An 18863-nucleotide genomic window follows, 5' to 3' on the forward strand; every position below is an offset into this window, starting at 1 on the left:
CTTCCGACGAGGAAGGCCTGGGATGGCTCGAAGACGGGTGGAACCCACATCCCAACAGGTGGGAGCACGGGAAACTCCAATGAGCCGAAGTGAATCGAATCTCCTAAGCCCGCCATGGTGAAGATGGCGGAAAAGTGGGGCCATCCGATGACCAAAAAGTGTTGAACGTACAACGTCTTCCCCACGGACGACGTCAACTGTCGGTGCAGAAAGTGACCAACAAGTAAATATTTGTAGTTTTGCTGTACGTTGTGATCGAAGGTGGCCTAGCACTCAATGACACAGGGGTTATACTGGTTCAGGCAACGTGCCCTACTTCCAGTTTTAGTCAGTTGGTGACTTTATTCCTGAGCCCAGGTGCTCAAGTTTGTAGTGGGGTTACAAATGAGAAGAAGAAAGATGGGGGTACAAGAGGTCTGGTCAGCTCCAGGTCGGAAGGGCTGAGAGCAATAGGAGCTCCGCGATGAGCTAAGTGTTCAAGCGTGTGCTTGAGGTCCGAACCTAGCAGTTCTGTGGTTGTGAACTAGTGAACTTAATCGATCTAATGAATCTAGAATGGCTTTGATCAACCCTGATTCACCTGGATGATGGGAGAGTGTGCATCCCCTTTTATAGATGAAGGGGATGGCCTTACATGTGAGAGGGAGAGAAAACCTATGCTTCTAAGCCTTGTTGCCCACGCCGGCGGGTACAGTGATGATGGTACATGCCCACAACACTATTGGATGTCGGTTGCATATGGGAGGTTCTGTCGTTTTATTCGGGTATGGTAGATGTCGGTACCTGCTATACTATTGATGCCCTAGAGGCATGTGAGGAATTTCATCATGTTCACTCAGTACGGTAAATACCGGCGGCCACAACACTATCGATGCCTGGAGGCATGTGGGAGGAGCCTTACTGTATGACAATTAATGGCGCCCATAATACTGTAGGGAAAATGTCGGCGCCTACAACATTGTTTGTGTCAGGGAGGCTGTAGAGTATTGTTTCTACAGGTGTATAGGGTATAGTCCCCGATACTATGGTTTGACTTGTGCACCTTGCCTTGCTTTCTCCGTTCATTCCCTAGTGCCTTCTGAGCGGGCATCCCCGGTCGGTTGGTCCCGGACGACTCTGATTGCGCCAGTCAGAGAAGAGCAGTGCAGTAGGGTTTTGCGTGCTCTGATCGGAGACGTGGGGTCGGAGTCAGAAGTAGTGCTTTGGCTAGGCCTTCTGGTCAGAGAGGTCGTCTAGAGGTGGGATGGAGAATGAAGTGAACCCCTCCGGTCAGAGAGGTGGGCCGGAGTTAGAAAACGGGTGTTGCTCCTCCTCAGCCAGACCCTCCGATCGATGATTGGATCGCCCTTCTAGCCTGTTATTTAGATACTTGGGCCGACCCATGCATTGCGCGTTTGTCTGTTTGGGCCGAGCCTTTGTTGGGAAGCCAGCCCACGAGGGACCCCGGGTTTATGAATCTGACAATACTCTTTACACATGGTAATATGCTTGGGCAAGCAACACGAATCCAAAAAAAGATTTCATTGAATATCTTTGTAAATAGGTTATCATCAATTTCCAAAAAGGAGGAGATTGAAAGTCCTAGTTTGGTTTTGGATAATTGATGAGACCTAGGACTAATCTTTGTTATAAGTGTGTGAATTAGACAAGATGGTCCAATCCAAATGCTTGAGCAAGATGAGGTCCATGGAGTTGAAGATGGACATGTGATGATGGCTGATCAAGCTCAACTTGAAAAACAAGAAAGAGAAAAACAAATCCAAGGTGATCATGGCAAAGGTATAAGATAGGTTTTGTTTTTGGTGATCAAGATACTATAGAGAGTGTGATCACATTTAGGATCGATAGCCTGTACTATAAAGAAGGGAAATCTTTGGCTAAGCGGTTATCGAGTGCCACTAGGTGATATTGTTCTTGCATATGCATTTAGGAACCTAGTGTGCTAACTTTGACCCTTGTAAATTACTTTGAAAAATGCTAACACACAGTGCACACAAGTTCTACACTTTGTGGTTAGCAAGTTGGAAGTAAGGGTGAAGCGGTTGAGGAGATAGATAAAGAAAAGGCAGTGTCGGTCTCTGACCGGACGTTGCATCCGAACGCGGGACCTGACCCTAGGCAGTGTTTGGTCAATTTTAGTGTGTTGACGCTGGCTGGCCGAGAATGGAGGAGAACGACTGGACGCTGGCCCTAGGCTCGATCGGCGCGTCCGGTCACTTCTTGAAAGGCGGCGAGTTCATGCGATCGGACTGCGTAGGGGTCGCATCAGGTGCGTGCTGACGTACGTTGACGTCAGCCTCGGGCGAGCACGTGGTAGAGAAGTGTGAGGACCGGATGCTGGGGCGCATCAGGTCGACGTTGACCTAACACGTTTGGTCGCTATTTTCTAGCTCTAGATTGTCTCTAGAAACTGATCGGACGCCGCGTGTTACCGCATTAGGTGCATTGAAGCGGCGCGTCCGGTCGTGACTTGAGTGTTCTAGCGTTCGGCTAGTGACCGTTGAGATCTGGCAGCGTAGATTGAAACTAGGGACACATGGTCGGCTATGGGCGATCAGACGCTAGTCGACCAGACTGTAGGGGCACGTCCGGTCAGTGCGTTCGGTCAGCCCAAGAGTGCCCAACGGCTCTTTGAGTCTTGGGGCTCTATAAATAGGAAGGTACCGGCTTGGGGCTCACTCTCTTGGCACTTTGATATACTTGACATCATTGTGAGCCTAAGAAAACATATTCCACTCATCTCCATCATTGATTCATCATCATAGTGAGATTGGGTGTGATTGCATCTAGTGGCACTTAGGAGATAGTTATGGCTGTGAATTTCTTGTTGGCAACATATCAGGTGCAAACCAACTAACTTGTGTAAACTTGAAAACTACCAATTAAGACCATTAGATGTTGATCCAATAGGATGGGGTGAGGGGGCTTAAGCGTAAAAAGGCCAGCGGGTGGGGTGCTTAAGCACAAAAAAATCCTACCTCTCACCCCATCCATTGAATCAGCATTTAGTGGTCCTGATTGGTAGTTTTCAAGTTTACACAGGTTAGTTGGTTTGCACTTGATATGTCGCCTTTCTTGTTTCTCTTGGTGGTTGCCGCCACCTAGATGGCTTAGAGCAGCGGAGGAGCTTCGACACGTGTTGGTGATTATTTGTGGCCGGCTCCGGTGATTGTGAGGGGTCTTGCACCTTCCCTGGCGAAGCGCCGTAAGGTAGCTCTAGTAAATTGCTTGTGTCATTGAGTTACCTTACTTGTGGGTAGGTTCTTGCGGTATCCAATTGTGTGGACGAGGTTCATGCAACACCTCTTAGCCGCCGAATCACCAAGTATTGGTCAACACAACGGGGACTAGCGTGCGGACAAGCACGTGAACCTCAGGAGAAAAATTGCTTGTCTCTTGCCCATTGGTATTCTCCCGGTGATTGGATTATCTACATCTTGTGATTAGTTCATTCCTCGACGCGGCGGTATAATCACCGTGCTCACTTCTTTAGTTTTCTGCAAACTAGCTGTAGCAAGCTCTTTAGTGTAACTAGAATTGAGAGCTTGCTTTGTAGCTTAAGTTTATCTAGTGGAGCTCTTTAGTATAGCAAGTTTAAGAGCTCTTAGTGAGTTGCAACTCAGCTTCTTGTGTGCCTAGTGATCAGCTACTAGAATTGTTGGGTAGGTGGCTTACAACCATTGTAGAGCTAGAGCAAGTTTGTCTTTCGCCGTTTGTTTTACTAATCAAATTGCTCTAGTGGTTTTAGTAGATTTTTAAATAGACTATTCACTCTCCTCTAGCCATACTAGAACATTTCACATCACCTCTCTAACTGCCTACAAATACCCCCATCTTCTAGGTGCTATAAATAGAGGTTTTCACCGTAGTTATAAGGTGCCCCATTGAGTATCTTTCTCTTTAGTCTAAGTTTTAGGCTAGTAGTGAGAGTGAGGGTGAAGAAGTGAAGAGCTAGGGGCTTGGAGAAGTCTTGTAGATTTTCTATAAGCTCTTTGTAAACTACTTTTTCTTTCAATATATTTTCTTTAGTACTTGTCTTATTTTTAGCATTTACTTACTTGCATTAGAGTATAGTTGTGTTGTAAATATTTCGATCATATGTTGTTTAGTTAGTAAGTTTCCGATATATGGGATCCTCGTCACTAGTTGGTGCTCTGATCTTTGTGTAAGGTTAGAGTAGTATCACTTAGTGTAAGCGTGGTGCTTAGACTATAGGGTATCTTGGGTTGTGGCTAGTTCTCCGGATAGCTAGATTGTGGTAGGTGGCATGTGGTGACATCCATGTCCATCCTTTATATTTCATCACGTTAGGGCTAGTTATTAAATCATAGGGCTCGTGGTGCTTTGAGTTCTTGCTAGATAATTGGTAGGTTGAATTTAAGTTAAGATAGTACTTAATCAGTCTGTTCGTTGGTTGGTTTCTGGGTTGATAAACCCGATTAGTGCTGGTTTATTGTGAGAGAAAAATACTATTGGCTGGCTGATAAGTCCTAGCTGAAACCAACGAGCGAACATGCTGAATTTATCTTCATTTACTTTGTGACCATTGTCGTGTCTTTTCTTTTTATTATTTTAGTTGTTAGTATTTACATCCCTTTAACCCTGTTATATAGTCCGTTCGTTTGTTCGTATCTGGCTTATAAGTCATGGCTTATCAGTCAACAAATGTATTTTTCTCTCATACTAAACCAGGCAATAGTACTTTTAGTCATGACTTATAAGCCAAACTAGCTCAAACGAATAGGGCGATAATCGTTCATAAGCCAATTCACTAGAAGATTATATAATCATCTGTCTTAGTCATACTACACCTTTCCCGTGGAAATAAATATGAGCGCGTGTTTAGTTGCCTGAAATTTGGAATTCGGAGCTACTGTAGCACATTCGTTTTTATTTGGCAATTAGTGTTCAATCATGGACTAATTAGGCTCAAAACGTTCGTCTCGCAATTTCCTAACCAAACTGTGTAATTAGTTTTTTTCGTCTACTATTTAATGCTTCATGCACTGTATCGCACGATTTATATGTATAGGTACTATAGCACTTTTTGAGAATTTGGATATGGGAACTAAACGCGCGCTGATACTTGTAATACTCCGAAGTGAAGTGCTACGTATATTTTGTGCCTTTATAAGAGAAAGATTGACAAGGTCCGCTTTCATTGGTCATCGGTCAGCAGCATTCCCTTTTCCAAATGGCGTCCTCCCCGTGGCCTCCCGCTGCCGGACCGCCGCCGCCGCCGCAGCGAGCGACTGCAGGGCACGGTCTCCACCGTGGCGCCGGAGCGTGGACCCGTGGAGGTACCACTTCCCTCCCTCTCTGTCGCTCGCTCTCGGGCCCTGTTCTCCACTCAGCTCGCGCTCAGGCTCAGCTCACCTGACCTCATCACCTAGGGTTCCCGATCTCCGCCCGCGAAGGAGGCGGAGGCCACGGCTCGGCTTCCGTCTGCGGACTACTACTCGTAAGGCCCTCTCACTTGCTCCCCCTCTCTCGTGCTCTGTGTTTGTGCAATTGTCGCCCAGGACTTGTGCAGCTACATCGGGAACTGCCTAACAGCCTAACTGGTTCCGGGTTCACGAATTAAGCGCATTTCCGAATGTTGTTGTCTAGTCTTGCTAGAACGGTTTCCTGCAACTTTTTCAGCGAGTAGAATTATCCACGCTCCACGGCAACAGTACTGCTGACACATACGTGGGCTTCTTTGTATGCACTCGTGTGCCCAATTGTGGGTGAATAATTGATACTGCCAACTAACAAGAATAATCCCTAACGTACATGAATACTTTGAGATGATTTAGGTCTTGCAGTTTCTTGTTGGCTTTTCTTTGTAGCTCAGAGTTTGGCAAACTACATTGCATGTGTCCAGGACCAATGTGGCAATGTGTCGACCAAGAGACCAAGACCAGGACGTTTCTGTCAGATGTCTTGTGTGGTTCGTTAAAAAGAAGAAAAAAAGATATTTCTATGAGATGCAGCCGTATTCGTATTTCCTATCCAACATTCCTGCTGGAATAGCAATCTTTTCTTCTACCATGGATGAACTGGCCGTGGCAAGCTTTGACTAATGAGTAGTGAGTTCTAGCAGTTTTGGAACTGTTGACAACATAATTTCTGTTTTTCAATAGTAATGTGAGGATTGCTTGGTCTTTCTGGTTTGACAGTTAACTTTAACAGCACATTGCAGTGAATACATCTCTGCGAGTTCATATGGCTACACAAGTTGTCAATAGTACAAAACAAGAATACCTTTACTGCAACCTGTGTTTATGTCAAAAATCGTGTTAGTTTGTCTGGGACTACAAAATAAGCTTTTAGCCCATGGAAGGCATCCCAATTCATATTTTTCAACTTTTAAAGTCTTCTTCTGCTCCATTTTTCTTCCTAACAAATTGACAATGGATCCTTGCTTTCATCGAAAAAATAGTAGACCCCTACTTAGTGATGGTTATTGATAATGCATCTTTTCAAACTTGTTACATTTTTTTACAACCTCATTTTTATCTAATGCCTTTAGTTGTGAATTGTGTATTCTACTTGTCAAATTAAGCTGTTCCTTGGTCACTGTGAAAACCATGAAAGTTTACTCCAAATTTTCTTCTATTACTCTGCGTAGGGAGCTAAAGACCCTGGAGCATGTAGAGAAAACCCAAAAATATCAGGGTAAGCTTGCAGCACGGTTGAAGGCCAAATATTTTTCCAACAAGACTTTTGAAAAAGGTAATTTGTAAGAACTGAATGGCCTGGTAAATTAAGATGAACATTTGTTTCACTTATTTTGTTTCAGACAATATAATCTGTCAGTTATGTTATCCAGCATTTGCTGTTGATATGTAGTTCATCGTATTTCTGGATGCGCTACTCTCGAATCAAGAAGTCAACTTAATGAATTAAAATGAAATGTGTTAGCACTAAATTTCACTAGGTATGAGTAAAATATCTTCTGGAGTCTTCAAATCCATTGTTTCCAAGGCTAGTTCATACTGTATAGAGAAGCCAAAGGGAGCCAAGTGATAAGGAGACAGTTGAGGAATGACATTTCAATTTACAATCAGTTGAATACAGTATGTATTTTTTGGTTTGAATTTCAAATGTTTGCATCAATCTTGAGGCACATTTGAAGGCGTTTATGGTGCAATTACCAACAAGTACATGTAAAAATGCCACTCTCCTAATCTGAAATGTAAGTTGACAACTTGACACACTAATGATATGCAGACTGAAATCCAGTATTTCCTTAGTGGCCAAGCCTAATAGTACTGCAAAATTCTGAATAATCATAGCATGAGTCTATGGATCACACATTATTAGCTGATGAATAACCCGATGCCTTACCATTATGTTATATTGTAGTTTCATAAGAAATGAATTTATGATTGCCTTCCGTGCTTTGTACAAAAAAGACAAGAAGTTTGATAGCCAACTTGTTTTTTCTCTCTTTTTTTCTTTTTAAACTGACTGATCAGTTGACTGCAAGTGGAAGGTCTATACTGCCAATGCAATCATATGTGTAATTCTGATTCTCTTTACTGTTTTTACCATGCTGTGAACAGGATACGCGTTTGAAGAAATTGTTATAGGGTCCAAGACCATCCGGCTAAGCAGGTGGTGTTCTCTTAATTTGCTTCTTGGAGTACTGATCTGAAGTTTCACTGCAGCAACCATTTGTTTTTTTTCTTTCAGGTGGCCGTTTACAAGGTTGTTTGCAGATCCAGCAAATTTTTGCCAAGAAAAGAGCTCAACTGAGAAGGACATTTCTCCATCTCTGGCTGGTGAAGCCATGTCAAATGATTAAGCACCTCATTTAGCTGAAGAAATATCTAACTCCTGGCATGTGGCAACTATCTATCATGACCACCCAACGGATAAGAACCCAGTAGTTTGCATCACTAACTTCTATCTGTTATCCTTAAAATCAGTGACCTGGAGCTTGTATATTTTTAACGGGACCAAGTTAACCTTATACAGTTTTGAACCAAAGGCAAATTTTCGTTTTGTAGACATGTTTACAGGTATACTGAGATCCATTGCCTATATCTATGGAAGCACACTGATATTGATATTATTCCTCCACAGGGATGTTTCAACTTTTTACCTGATACGGGTGTCATATCCATGATCTTTGCATATTTTCTGATTCCTTTTCTTCTGAAATGATGTAATTTGTAGGGCACTAGCATCTTGTCTCCTAATATCCTGTTTGCAGTACCAACATCCTAGCACTCTGATGCCAATTATTGCAATGCATCTGCAACATCGATGCCAAGCTACAGCTTGCAATCTCGAAGTGCCCCCTTGGAATCATGATGAGCAGCAGATGGATGAACACACCTGAACTGCATCAGCTACTCTTATCTTCATGCAACTGTGCTGTTGCAGGTAAGACGCCTCCTGGGACTGGGAGGGACAGTTTGTTGAAGTGCTCAGCCCTCTTGTACTTTCCAGTTGTTTCTTCCTGCTATAAGGAAAGCTCCATGGCCACCACTGAGACATGGCATGGTGGATGCTGCATTGGTGCTTCTTCCACCGGCGCCTGGTGTGAGCCAGTGCCCAGCCTCCAGCCCTTTTGTTCACTGTTGCTTGGGCCCTGTGATGTGAGCATCTCACGCTGGTGGCTGCCTTTGACCCCCCCGTGTTCACACGTACCCTTGGACAGAGCTGATGCCGCACTTGCACTCGCAATGCGGCCTCAGGGTCTAGATCTGTTCTGCTCTGAATCTCAGTGCTCGTGCACAGGGGCCGTTCCTATCCTCAGCCACACAATTTTCAGTTGATATCTATATTTTTCCTCGTTTCTGGTCAACTGGATTTTATGTGGGTTGTTGCTCTGTCAAGAGTTCCTAGCCATAACCCTTATCTACATTTGACTGTGAAATGCCTGTGCCTGGAGTTCATGCACATTTTTCGCAGCTGAAAACTGTGTATATGAGCTCATAAGCCATGCCTCCAAGAGAAGTTCTTGTGTCTACTCGCTTTCAGAGGCTCTAACATCATTTGCGTGAGAATAAATAAAGGCATGCTTATTTATGTTTCCTTATTATATGAACGAGCAGTCCTTTATCCCCTTTGGATAAATAAAGGGCAGACCCAGTGTCGGAGGCTCCCACATGAGGAGAGCCTGGAGAAGGGAAAAACCGAGGCAAGTCTTTCCCCCGCAAAATATACGGAGAGGCTGCTTTAAACCCGCGACCAGTTGACTTAGTGAGACAACTCTTACCACCGCACCAGGCCTGCCTTTTATAAATATTGTCCGATTTTCATTCATTTGTTGGAATTATATACCGAAAAGGCGTAGATATTTGTGTTGCATCACATGCATGCATGTTACCGAATTTTTACTCAAGGTTCCCTGGAATCCTGTGCGATAAGCATCTCAATGAATGGGATGTTGTTGGTTCGGTTCAGTTCAAGATCTTGATGCTACAATATTCATATACCAAGATTGTTTGATACATACATATGCTGAAACTTGTCTGATACTTGATACTGATACAGCATGACCAGGCTCTGCTTCTGCTGTACTGAAATAGAATACCAGAAGCTACTAGCTTAACTGACACTAAGGAAATTCAGCATATAAACAATTAGTACATATAAGTTGGAGCCGTGTCATCACTAATCAGTTGCTCTGAATTATGACAAGTCTTCTTGTACCTGCATGCCTTGGAGTTTTACGGTTTTGTGTGAAATGCCGGACTTGTACTGGCCTACCCGGAACACAGTAAAATCGGGAAGCCTCGCCTTTTTGGTACAGCTTATTGCTAATATAAACTGGAACAAGAAAACAAACAACACATTTCTTTCAACCTTTTCTGGTTACGCTTCTTCTCACAAAACTCTTGTTTTTACTGGAACGCAAAAACTAGATAAGACCAATTTATTTTGACCGTGCTTTTTCTTCGTTTGTATGGCTCCTCAGGCAAGCATTTTCTTTCTTTCTTTTTGACAGCTCTATCAAATAGGGTCCCATTACTGCATTAACAGGTTTGCAAGTTGCAACTCGAAAAATAGTAATACCATGATATCCACGTTAACTTATCCTTAAGTTAACAAATACCAAAATACTAATATAATAACTCTATAAAACAAAAACAAAACTGGTAGAAATATTGAATCGGTTGGAGGTGCATGCCTCCGTGCATCTCTCCTTAAATTAATTATCCTTGCTTAATCACACATGTTCTTATTATCGATATATAATTATCCTCTTGAGTAAAAATTGGGTCGGATAATGCGTTCGATCATTCAGGTGCTGCTGGTGGTGTTGTTGCATGGCTCCGCCTCCGATGAGCAACTGTGATTGCTCGAGGTCGAGGCGCCGGCAGCGGCGCCCTTCTCCGCGACCGCCTGCAGCAGCAGCTGGTCGAGCTTCTTGGCCAGCTCGGCCTTCTCGTCCCTGAGGCGCGCGCTCTCGCGGCGAGCGTCGGCGCAGCTCCTGAGCGCGCGGTTGAGCTCGTCGAGGAGGCGGCGGTTGGCACCGCGGAGGTGCGTGACCCGCGCCCACAGCTCGCTGAGCTGCCGCTGCTTGCGCATGCGCGACCGCCGCGCCGACTCCCGGTTCGACACCATCCGCCGACGCCGGCGCTCGTCGTCGGCCAGCCGCCGTCATCGCCACAGCGTCCACCTGGTAGCCGCCGCTGCCCGCGCCGTCGGAGCCCGAGCCCGACAAGCTGGGCGACCCATTGTTGCCGGTGAGGTGCGCTGCGGCTTCCCGGACGATGGTGTCAAGCTCAAAGCAAGCCGCGTCGCCGCCGCCGTCGATGATGGCTAGTAGAGTAGCATCGTCCTGGAAAGCTGACTCCGGCTCCATGGACGGCGCCGGGAAGTAGTCCGGAGGCGGCAAGGCCATGTTCATGTGGTGGTGCTGGTGCGCGGCGAAGGAGGCTGCTCGGAGGGGACAGGAAGCGGAGGCTGGCCACCTCGCCATGGAAATGGTGGTACATATTGCTCTTCTTGTCTTGCTCTCTTCTTCCTTGCTAGTGCTTGCTTGCTTGCTTGTGAATGGTGGATCGAAGAGCCAGCTAGCTAGCTGTGGCTTGTTGGCTTCCTCTCTTGGTGCTCTGGAGAAGAAGGCCTGGGTTGGTGAGGGCCTTTTATAGTGAGGCACACAGTAGCTTTTGCTTGCTTACCTAAGAGAGAGAAATAATCTCTGTGTGTGTGAGTTGTGTTCTCTCTATCCCATCTCATATTCCTATCTGAGACTGAGAGAGAAGACTTCGGTTTTGTCCACCATATTATATTAAGCTAGTGTGTGGAATTTATATTTTAATCATTTTCTCTTTTAGTTTTGAGAATCTTGTCGATCCAGTAGTTTGGTAGCTTGCATGCAAGTATAGGCATATCGCTAGTGATCGAGCTTTTGAGGCTAGGCAATTGGCCTCTCCAAGAAGTACTCCCATCTGTTTTAAATTTGTAGATCCTTCTCCTATAGATCGCTTCTTATCCTGTCTTCCAAAGAAAATATTTGGATGAATTTTCTATTTTTATATTTGTGCATATGACTTGACTTGAGCCAGCCAAGCTCATCTCAGGCAAAATTAACTCTGGATATATTCATGCCAAACCTCCGATCCGGCTGGCTTTTCGTATTCTCTCGCTTTCGGTTACCACCACTTTTAACTTGTCGAGTATAGATTAATGCATGCTGCATGCATGACCTAATAATTTATGCAGAAATCTTTTTCGTCTGGGAGTGGTGTGAAATTCACAAGAGACAGCCACTTGCTGGCTGCCTGGCTTGCTTGCTTGCTTGTTGATAGGCACTGTGACGCTAAAATATATAACAACGTTAGTGGAGCTACTTGGGGAAGAAAACGGCGTCGGATTGTACTTTTGCACTACGCACAAACACATCAATTCAGCAGCCTAACCATTATATATGAAGTAATTCTTACTTTGCACTATACATTTGTTGTTAATTACAGGTACATTTATATATATAGGGTGATCGACTGGCATATAAAGTGACATCAAAGCTAGGTAATCGGACGTGGCGTTCTGTCCTTGTTCATTGTAGCGGCCGGGAGTCGTATGGGAAGCAATGACCATTTGTCCACAAATAAAAGTTGCGAGCAACGTTGCATTATTTGTGGCTGGGACTGCCAGCAATTGGATTTGTATGATGGGAAGAAGAAGGTGGTGACGCCATCCAAGTGGTCGCTTTGTGCAAAGGCTGAAAGGCAGAAGGGCAGGGGGCCATGAAGCTTTTCGCTGATTGAGGTGCTTGTCCATTCAACGGACCCACTCTCCTATAAACATTGTTAGGTCACACTCGAAATGGATAATAGGGATTAAAAAATAATATATACTCACTCCAGTTCAAATGTATAAAGGGAGTGGTTACTCTATGACTATGAATACGAATTGACCGTAGCTCATTTAATTAGGTTACTTATGGTAGAACTTGCCTATCTAAGTGGTATTTGACGCATTCCTTGTTGGTGAGACACATGCGGTGGCTTCGTTAATCTTAAGATATGCTGGTCTAATCTTTGTAAAGGTGCTCATAGGGATAGATGAGTGTATGTGTATGTACGTGAGGTTCTACGTCTATATTGTGTTTCAAAAAAATCTAATTGTTTTTTTGGACTGATGGTCAAAGTTAAAAGGAGTTTGACTGACCAAAATGTAAAACGACATCATAGCTGTTCTGTGTATGTATATAACTATATTTGTGTGTGGAGTAAGGTATTAAATTAAAAGGGTGGTGTTATTCAGATTTTGCTGTTGGATCTCGTTATTTTGTGAAAAGATACGAGTTAAATTATAGAACACATATCTTTTTGGGAGAAGAAAAAAATGTGGATAACTACAATATTGTAATTCACGAAAGAAGTATTTACGGTACATAATCCACGGATAATATAAGAACCAACCCTAAAACTGAGCTGACTTAGTAAAATCATCTAGAACATGCCTGGTGAAGTTTTAAAATCAAATGTCATTGATAGTCACACTGCTTTTCGTGTGCTTGCCCTGTGCAGACTGCATTACTGTTAAATTTGGGCGGTTTACTATTTTGTATGAACGTATCTTAGTAGCGATTTTTTTGCATATATCTATATATAATTCAATTTCACAAATGAATCATAAAAAATATAAACAAGCACAACAAAAGTAATTGACTTAAAAAGTCAACTGGAATGTGCCCGTTGGATTTTTTGAAGGAGAAAAAAATATTTTGTATAGGAGTTCTTCATAACTTAGAAACATGCACCTTGGGTGAAAGTTGAAGTATCACTAACAATATGCTTAATTCTTCTTGCCTAATTCTTTGGATACTGCCACTTTATTCTATTATGAATAAACTGAATTTTTAGCGAATCTGGTTACAAACACAGTCACTCATCAACACACTACACTCATCCTTATCAATGTACACATGCACGCCTTACCCTTATGAGCAACTCTAAGAGACTGAGCTGACAGATCTCAAGATTAACAAAGCCACCACAGACTCCTCGCTGAAGGACACGTCGCGTACTAGTAGAAAAACAACCTCACTAAATCATAAAATAAATCTACTAAAACACGAGCATCTATGCCAAGTCGATAGATAGATCATACCACAAGGAACCTAATAACAAACTGAGCTACTATTTACAAAAGTTACTGAAAGGATCTAACAATGCCTAAAGGGGGGGTGTTGAAGAGCGTTTTGAGTTCGTCCGCCATTTGTACTTGAAGAAATTGAGGGATACCATTTCATCTTTATCAACTCTTTGAATCTTTCATGGGACTAATAACTGCGGCATATCTCATTAAGATCACATTAGTTCCTAATTTGGATGTCATCAATACACCAAAACCCACGTAGGGGACAAATACACTTTCAGTTATGTCATTTGGTCTCTGATGAGTGGGCTCTAGATCAATGCATATGTAAGCTTAGTCTAGAGTACGTGTTTGGTCTATGGAATAAAAGGAGTTCATCATCATTTCACTCTTTAGTTTTTTATTTGGTTTGTGGACCAGAATGAGTTGATCCATCACCACCTCATTCTTTACAAGCTAATAATTAGTACTAGTATGTGGAATTGGTCATTCCACTAAATTTGAGGAATGGGTTTATGATGCATCATCTCATCTAGGAATGAGTTGATTCCCCAAATCAAACACTCCATTAGTTACTATATGAGTATTCACTACCCTAGATCAAGACATCACTGTCGGTTCAAAATCCCCCTTCACTGTTAGATTTTGAACCGGCAGTGGCATACCGACAGTGATGTGGGGTTCGGTACTCCGAACCGCCAGTGATGTACAGGCAAGACTGTCGGTTCCTGGCACCACCTGGCAGTGTCAGTTGAGCCAACACTACCGGCTTGTGGCATGAGCCGATAGTGATGCTCAAGCAAACACTGTCGGCTTGTGGCATGAGCCGATAGTGATGCTCAAGCCAACACTGCCAGCTTGTGGCTCGAGCCGACAGTGATGCTCAAGCCAACACTGTCGGCTTGTGGCTCGAGCTGGCAGTGATGCTCAAGCCAACACTGCCAGCTCGAGCTTTGAACCGGCAGTGTTGCTCAAGACATCACTGTCGGCTTGACATGCAAATCGGTAGTGATAGGTTCAGCAACACTGCCGGCTCATAGCTCAAACCAGCAGTGTTGTTGAAGCCATCACTACCGGCTTGGTACTAGCCGACAGTGATCTCTTTTTTGCATTTTATTGTTTTATATAATTTTTTTTTATTTTTTTTATGGAATCAGGTTTCGCTTTATATTCGCTACGTAGATGACAGGTCCATCAACATTAAACATTACAAATGTTACGGTTACAGTTCAAATGTACTTACGAAGCTCTCGATCCCTTGAAATAAAAAAGAAATTACAATAGTCTAGCGAGCCGCTCTAGCCCATACTGCGCCTTGTACCTCATGGACTATGCAATGGAGAATGTTCCTTTTTTTTCAAGCACTCCGATATGATGAAGGCTGTTAGCTCCGATGACAGTGCTATGACCTCCATTTCTAGCAACCTATTGTGTTTAAATTCCTTGCGCTGTCATTCAAAAAAACCGGTTTCGAAAGACAGAAATGTTAGAGAAATAAGTAGCTCATTTTGTTGAATTAACAAATATAAATGAAATGGGGATTATACACACCAAATGATCTGTCGCCTCTGATTTTATGCCGAGGTAGCGAAGCATTGCCCACATTACGTAGAACCCGCATTCATTGTTTCCCGCCGGTTGGTCTAGGGTGTCCAATTGCATTGGTGCAACCTGGAATGAGACCTTAGTCCCACCGACCATTCTTACCTAGACACTGTGCCACATTATAAAGTGTGAAAAAAGGGGCAACATTAGAATGTGCTATGTGCGATTAGAAAATAATATGTTATTAGGTTTGCTTACGCATTAAGCACTTCGGCTAGGGGATCGAGCAAACAAAGTGGCTTTTTCTTCGAGTCCCACACCTTGATACGATTTCTTTTAATATCGACAACAATGAAGACGAAATGGTTGTTGCAATCACAAAACCCTAGTTAACGAATAATCGCAACTATAAAAAACAAGCATAAAAATAAGAGCAGAGAACACGTACTCGCAGTTGTAGGCTAGAAGTATTTCGGCTTTATTACTCATCTTGAAATTTTTGAAAATAGCAGTCAGTGTCTCCGTCAGATCTTCCACTTTATTTCCATGCACGCCTCTGCATGTTCTCTCGTTGACTAGCTCAGGGTCCAGAAAAGACATATGAGCGTACTTTGTTTTGAAGCAATGTTTTGCTGCACACCTGCATAATTCATGGGGAATGTGCTGTCGTTAACTATTTGTGTATCGAGAGAGTAGTTAATTATAATATCGTGCGAGTAGGCTACTTACATAGTCCACAGCGTCAACATTTCTGTATCGAGATCGTGTCTCTAGAATTGCTGAAACAAGTGATCCCAACCAACAAAGTGCTTCTCTTCATTAGGATAATGGAAAACATGTGGCGGGCAGATAATATTTTCGAAACCCGCTTGCCCCGTCTCAAGTGCTTGGGCCATGTAATATGCATGCAAGTCACACATATATGTTGTCAAATTTTTATACTCCTCCTCGTCCACCAAGAAATTGCCTCTTTGAAACTACATTGTCGGTCTTGTCGTCTCATATAGTGAATCATAATAGATGTTCGCGGCATCATCCCTGGTTAATCCGGGGTTGTCTGCGACAATCTTGTTTATCTTCTTTTGATCTTTATGGTGTATTTCTTCGACTCTTAATTGATTGTGCTTACTCTCTGTTTGCCTATTGAATTTGGATTGCACCCTCCACTTAGGCAGTAAGGCAAATAGATTCCAGAATCTAACTTTGTCTTTCTTGGAGGCTACTTTTGGCTTTTGTTGGTTCATCAAGTTTGTAACACTGCCACTCATCATCCTTTTCTTTTTTGTTGGTCCACTTTGGGAGCATTAGCGACCGAATCCGAGGACCTTTTCTACGACTGCGAAGATTCCTTAGATCTTGTTTTGGGTTATTGTGGAGGAGGAGGACGATGAGAATTATGTTTTCTCGGGGCTGATGAAGAGGGAGGAGGAGGAGGAGTCTTCTCTTTTGTTGGGGCTGATGAAGATGGAGGACGAGGAGGAAGAGAAGGAGACTTCTGTCTTCTTGGGGGTGATGGGTAGGAAGCAGGGAAGGTAGAGTGATCTCCTCTGTTGGGAGATGGTGAGTGATCATCTCTGGGCGGCGAAGATTCTCTGTCGTCCTCATCATCATTCGAAGACAACTGGTGATCAAGCTAAATGAAGTGCTTGCGCTAGGCCACATGAGCGCCCTTGTTCTGAACAAGGCATTGTCTGTCTTCCTATGCGGGGTAATCAATCTGCATCTTGTTATACTTCTTATCAAGTATAGTATCAATGCTGACGTGGGCATACCCCGTTGGAATTGGGCGACCATTAATGGTCCCATCTCCCACAGGCCAGGCCTGGCCGATCGCCACCTTATCAGTTGTCTATTGCTGACGGATGTACAGCCTGACATTGACGGGTTCGGTGATGCTATCCACTGGATGATGCGCATTCATCTCTTCATCGTCGAGCGGGGTCGATCCGTAGCTGCTGCGACCCCTGAACTCTAGGATAAAGCTAGTCAGAACAGGTTCTTGTGGTACTACTCCTGATCCCATGGATGCCATAGGTACATTGACTTTTTCTTGAACCCTCTCATCAATCTGTTTTTTGAATTTTTCTTCCATCTCTTTTAGAACCCTCATATACTCTGCCTCTTGTGCCGCTCTACCCCTCGAGCGGCTCTAATAAGTGGAAGATTCTTCCTCGAATGCTATTTTCCAAGGAACAAGACCGGCTCCTCTAGTGTGACCAGGGTGCTCCTTGTTTTCGAGTGCTTGGGTGAGCACGTCATTCTCCCTATTAGTAGTGCGGGTCCCTTTTCTCACCTCATCATTTACCTCGAAGATCCTCTGGACGAGGCTGCTCATGGCTGGATTTGTGAAGCTAAAGCTCCTGTCTGGGCCGTGGTGTACCCCCCTCGCCATACAGAAATATATCAATCTGCGATCCCAATTGGCAGTCTCAGGCTCAACGCCAAGGCGTTCCACCTCCTCAAGTTCACTTTTAAATTCACCCATCTTACTGGCGAGCCACGAGAGCCAAGTTTATGAGGATTCATCGCTTTAAGCGAGTTCTCCTTATTCTTTCTGCTCAGTTTCAAGTACTCCTTGGATTGCCTGTATTGCTTGAATTCCTGCCAGAAGTTCTTCTACTTGGCATACTCTCCACCATCCCAATTTGTCTCATTATCCTTGAGGATAAATTTCTTGTACAATGTGCCCTTGAAAGCCTTGAAGCATGTCCCCATGATTTCTTTTGCTTTTTTCTTGACTTGCTCCTTGTCATAGTCCCGCGGGAAAGTGAAATATTGTGGAATCCATTTCTCCCATATGTCATCCTTCTCACTTTTGGGAATCCTCCATGGGTCATTATCTTTCCCAATCCACTTCCTATACTTAATCAGGATGTAGTCCCTTACAAGTGCCCCGATGATAGTCTTATATTTGGCCGTAACTTTTTTAGGTGCGAGCGGCTATCCGACTTGGTCAAACTCAGTGATGTGCCAGTGTGCATTTCTACAAGTAGGAAGCTATGACATGTCTCGCTTGGTTCTGGCCTTGCTACTACCCAAACCATCTGGCTGCTCGGACAGCTGAACCTCCTACTGGAGACACCAAGTAAGCTAATAGACTCTCAATTAATTAGTGTGTGTGGCTACCTAGTCACATGATACCTAAGTTACCTAGTCATCTTGGTCATCTTGATCTAGCTGGAGAAGAGTGGTAGGGGTCCATGGTACCTTGTTCTCATCGTCGTGATGGTTACCGCCACCATTTGTCGCATCATGAGGCTCTCCCATCCCACCGATATCAGCCACTTCTTGTTGCTTATCGGTTCTCAGGAGACGAGTTAATGGGCGATGACGAGTCATGGCTTTGACATGATCGTGGTCAGTTTTGGCTGCGTACAACTACTAGTAGCATTTGTGCATATATATATATATGTATATATTACCCAACTAATAAGATTTAATGCAAAGTCTAATAATAAGTCCACATACACTTGATGTAGAACAAATGCATTGTTTGATTGGCTCCATACAACAAAGTCCACCTACTATTCTATGAAACAAAGCCTACATCAACTTCCAAATAAGAAAAGTAATGACCATAGCCATAAATAAAAGCATGGCATCTTTCCAAGACCAAGGAGCAATTCTCCTAATCTTCATATCTCCGGCGGGTGGCTCCTCTTCAATCTCCATTGCTGGTGGATGGCCATGGTTTGCACTCATTGGACCATAGTAGGCCCTCAAAGCTTCAACTTCTGTGTTGTATTTTTTGTAACAATTACCTAGGT

The 18863-nt window shown here is 43.7% G+C and overlaps 3 pseudogenes; 2 read left to right on the forward strand and 1 right to left on the reverse strand.

The window, feature by feature from the left end:
* The first annotated feature begins 5194 nt into the window (after positions 1–5194).
* LOC136472639 (uncharacterized) lies at positions 5195–8103 on the forward strand (annotated as a pseudogene).
* LOC136472640 (uncharacterized) lies at positions 5776–6563 on the forward strand (annotated as a pseudogene).
* A 1894-nt stretch (positions 8104–9997) lies between the features above and the next one.
* On the reverse strand, positions 9998–11056 carry LOC136472641 (bZIP transcription factor 2-like; annotated as a pseudogene).
* Between the last annotated feature and the right edge of the window lie 7807 nt (positions 11057–18863).

The sequence above is a fragment of the Miscanthus floridulus genome, chromosome 8 (assembly GCF_019320115.1).
Source record: "Miscanthus floridulus cultivar M001 chromosome 8, ASM1932011v1, whole genome shotgun sequence".
Taxonomy (NCBI): domain Eukaryota; kingdom Viridiplantae; phylum Streptophyta; class Magnoliopsida; order Poales; family Poaceae; genus Miscanthus; species Miscanthus floridulus.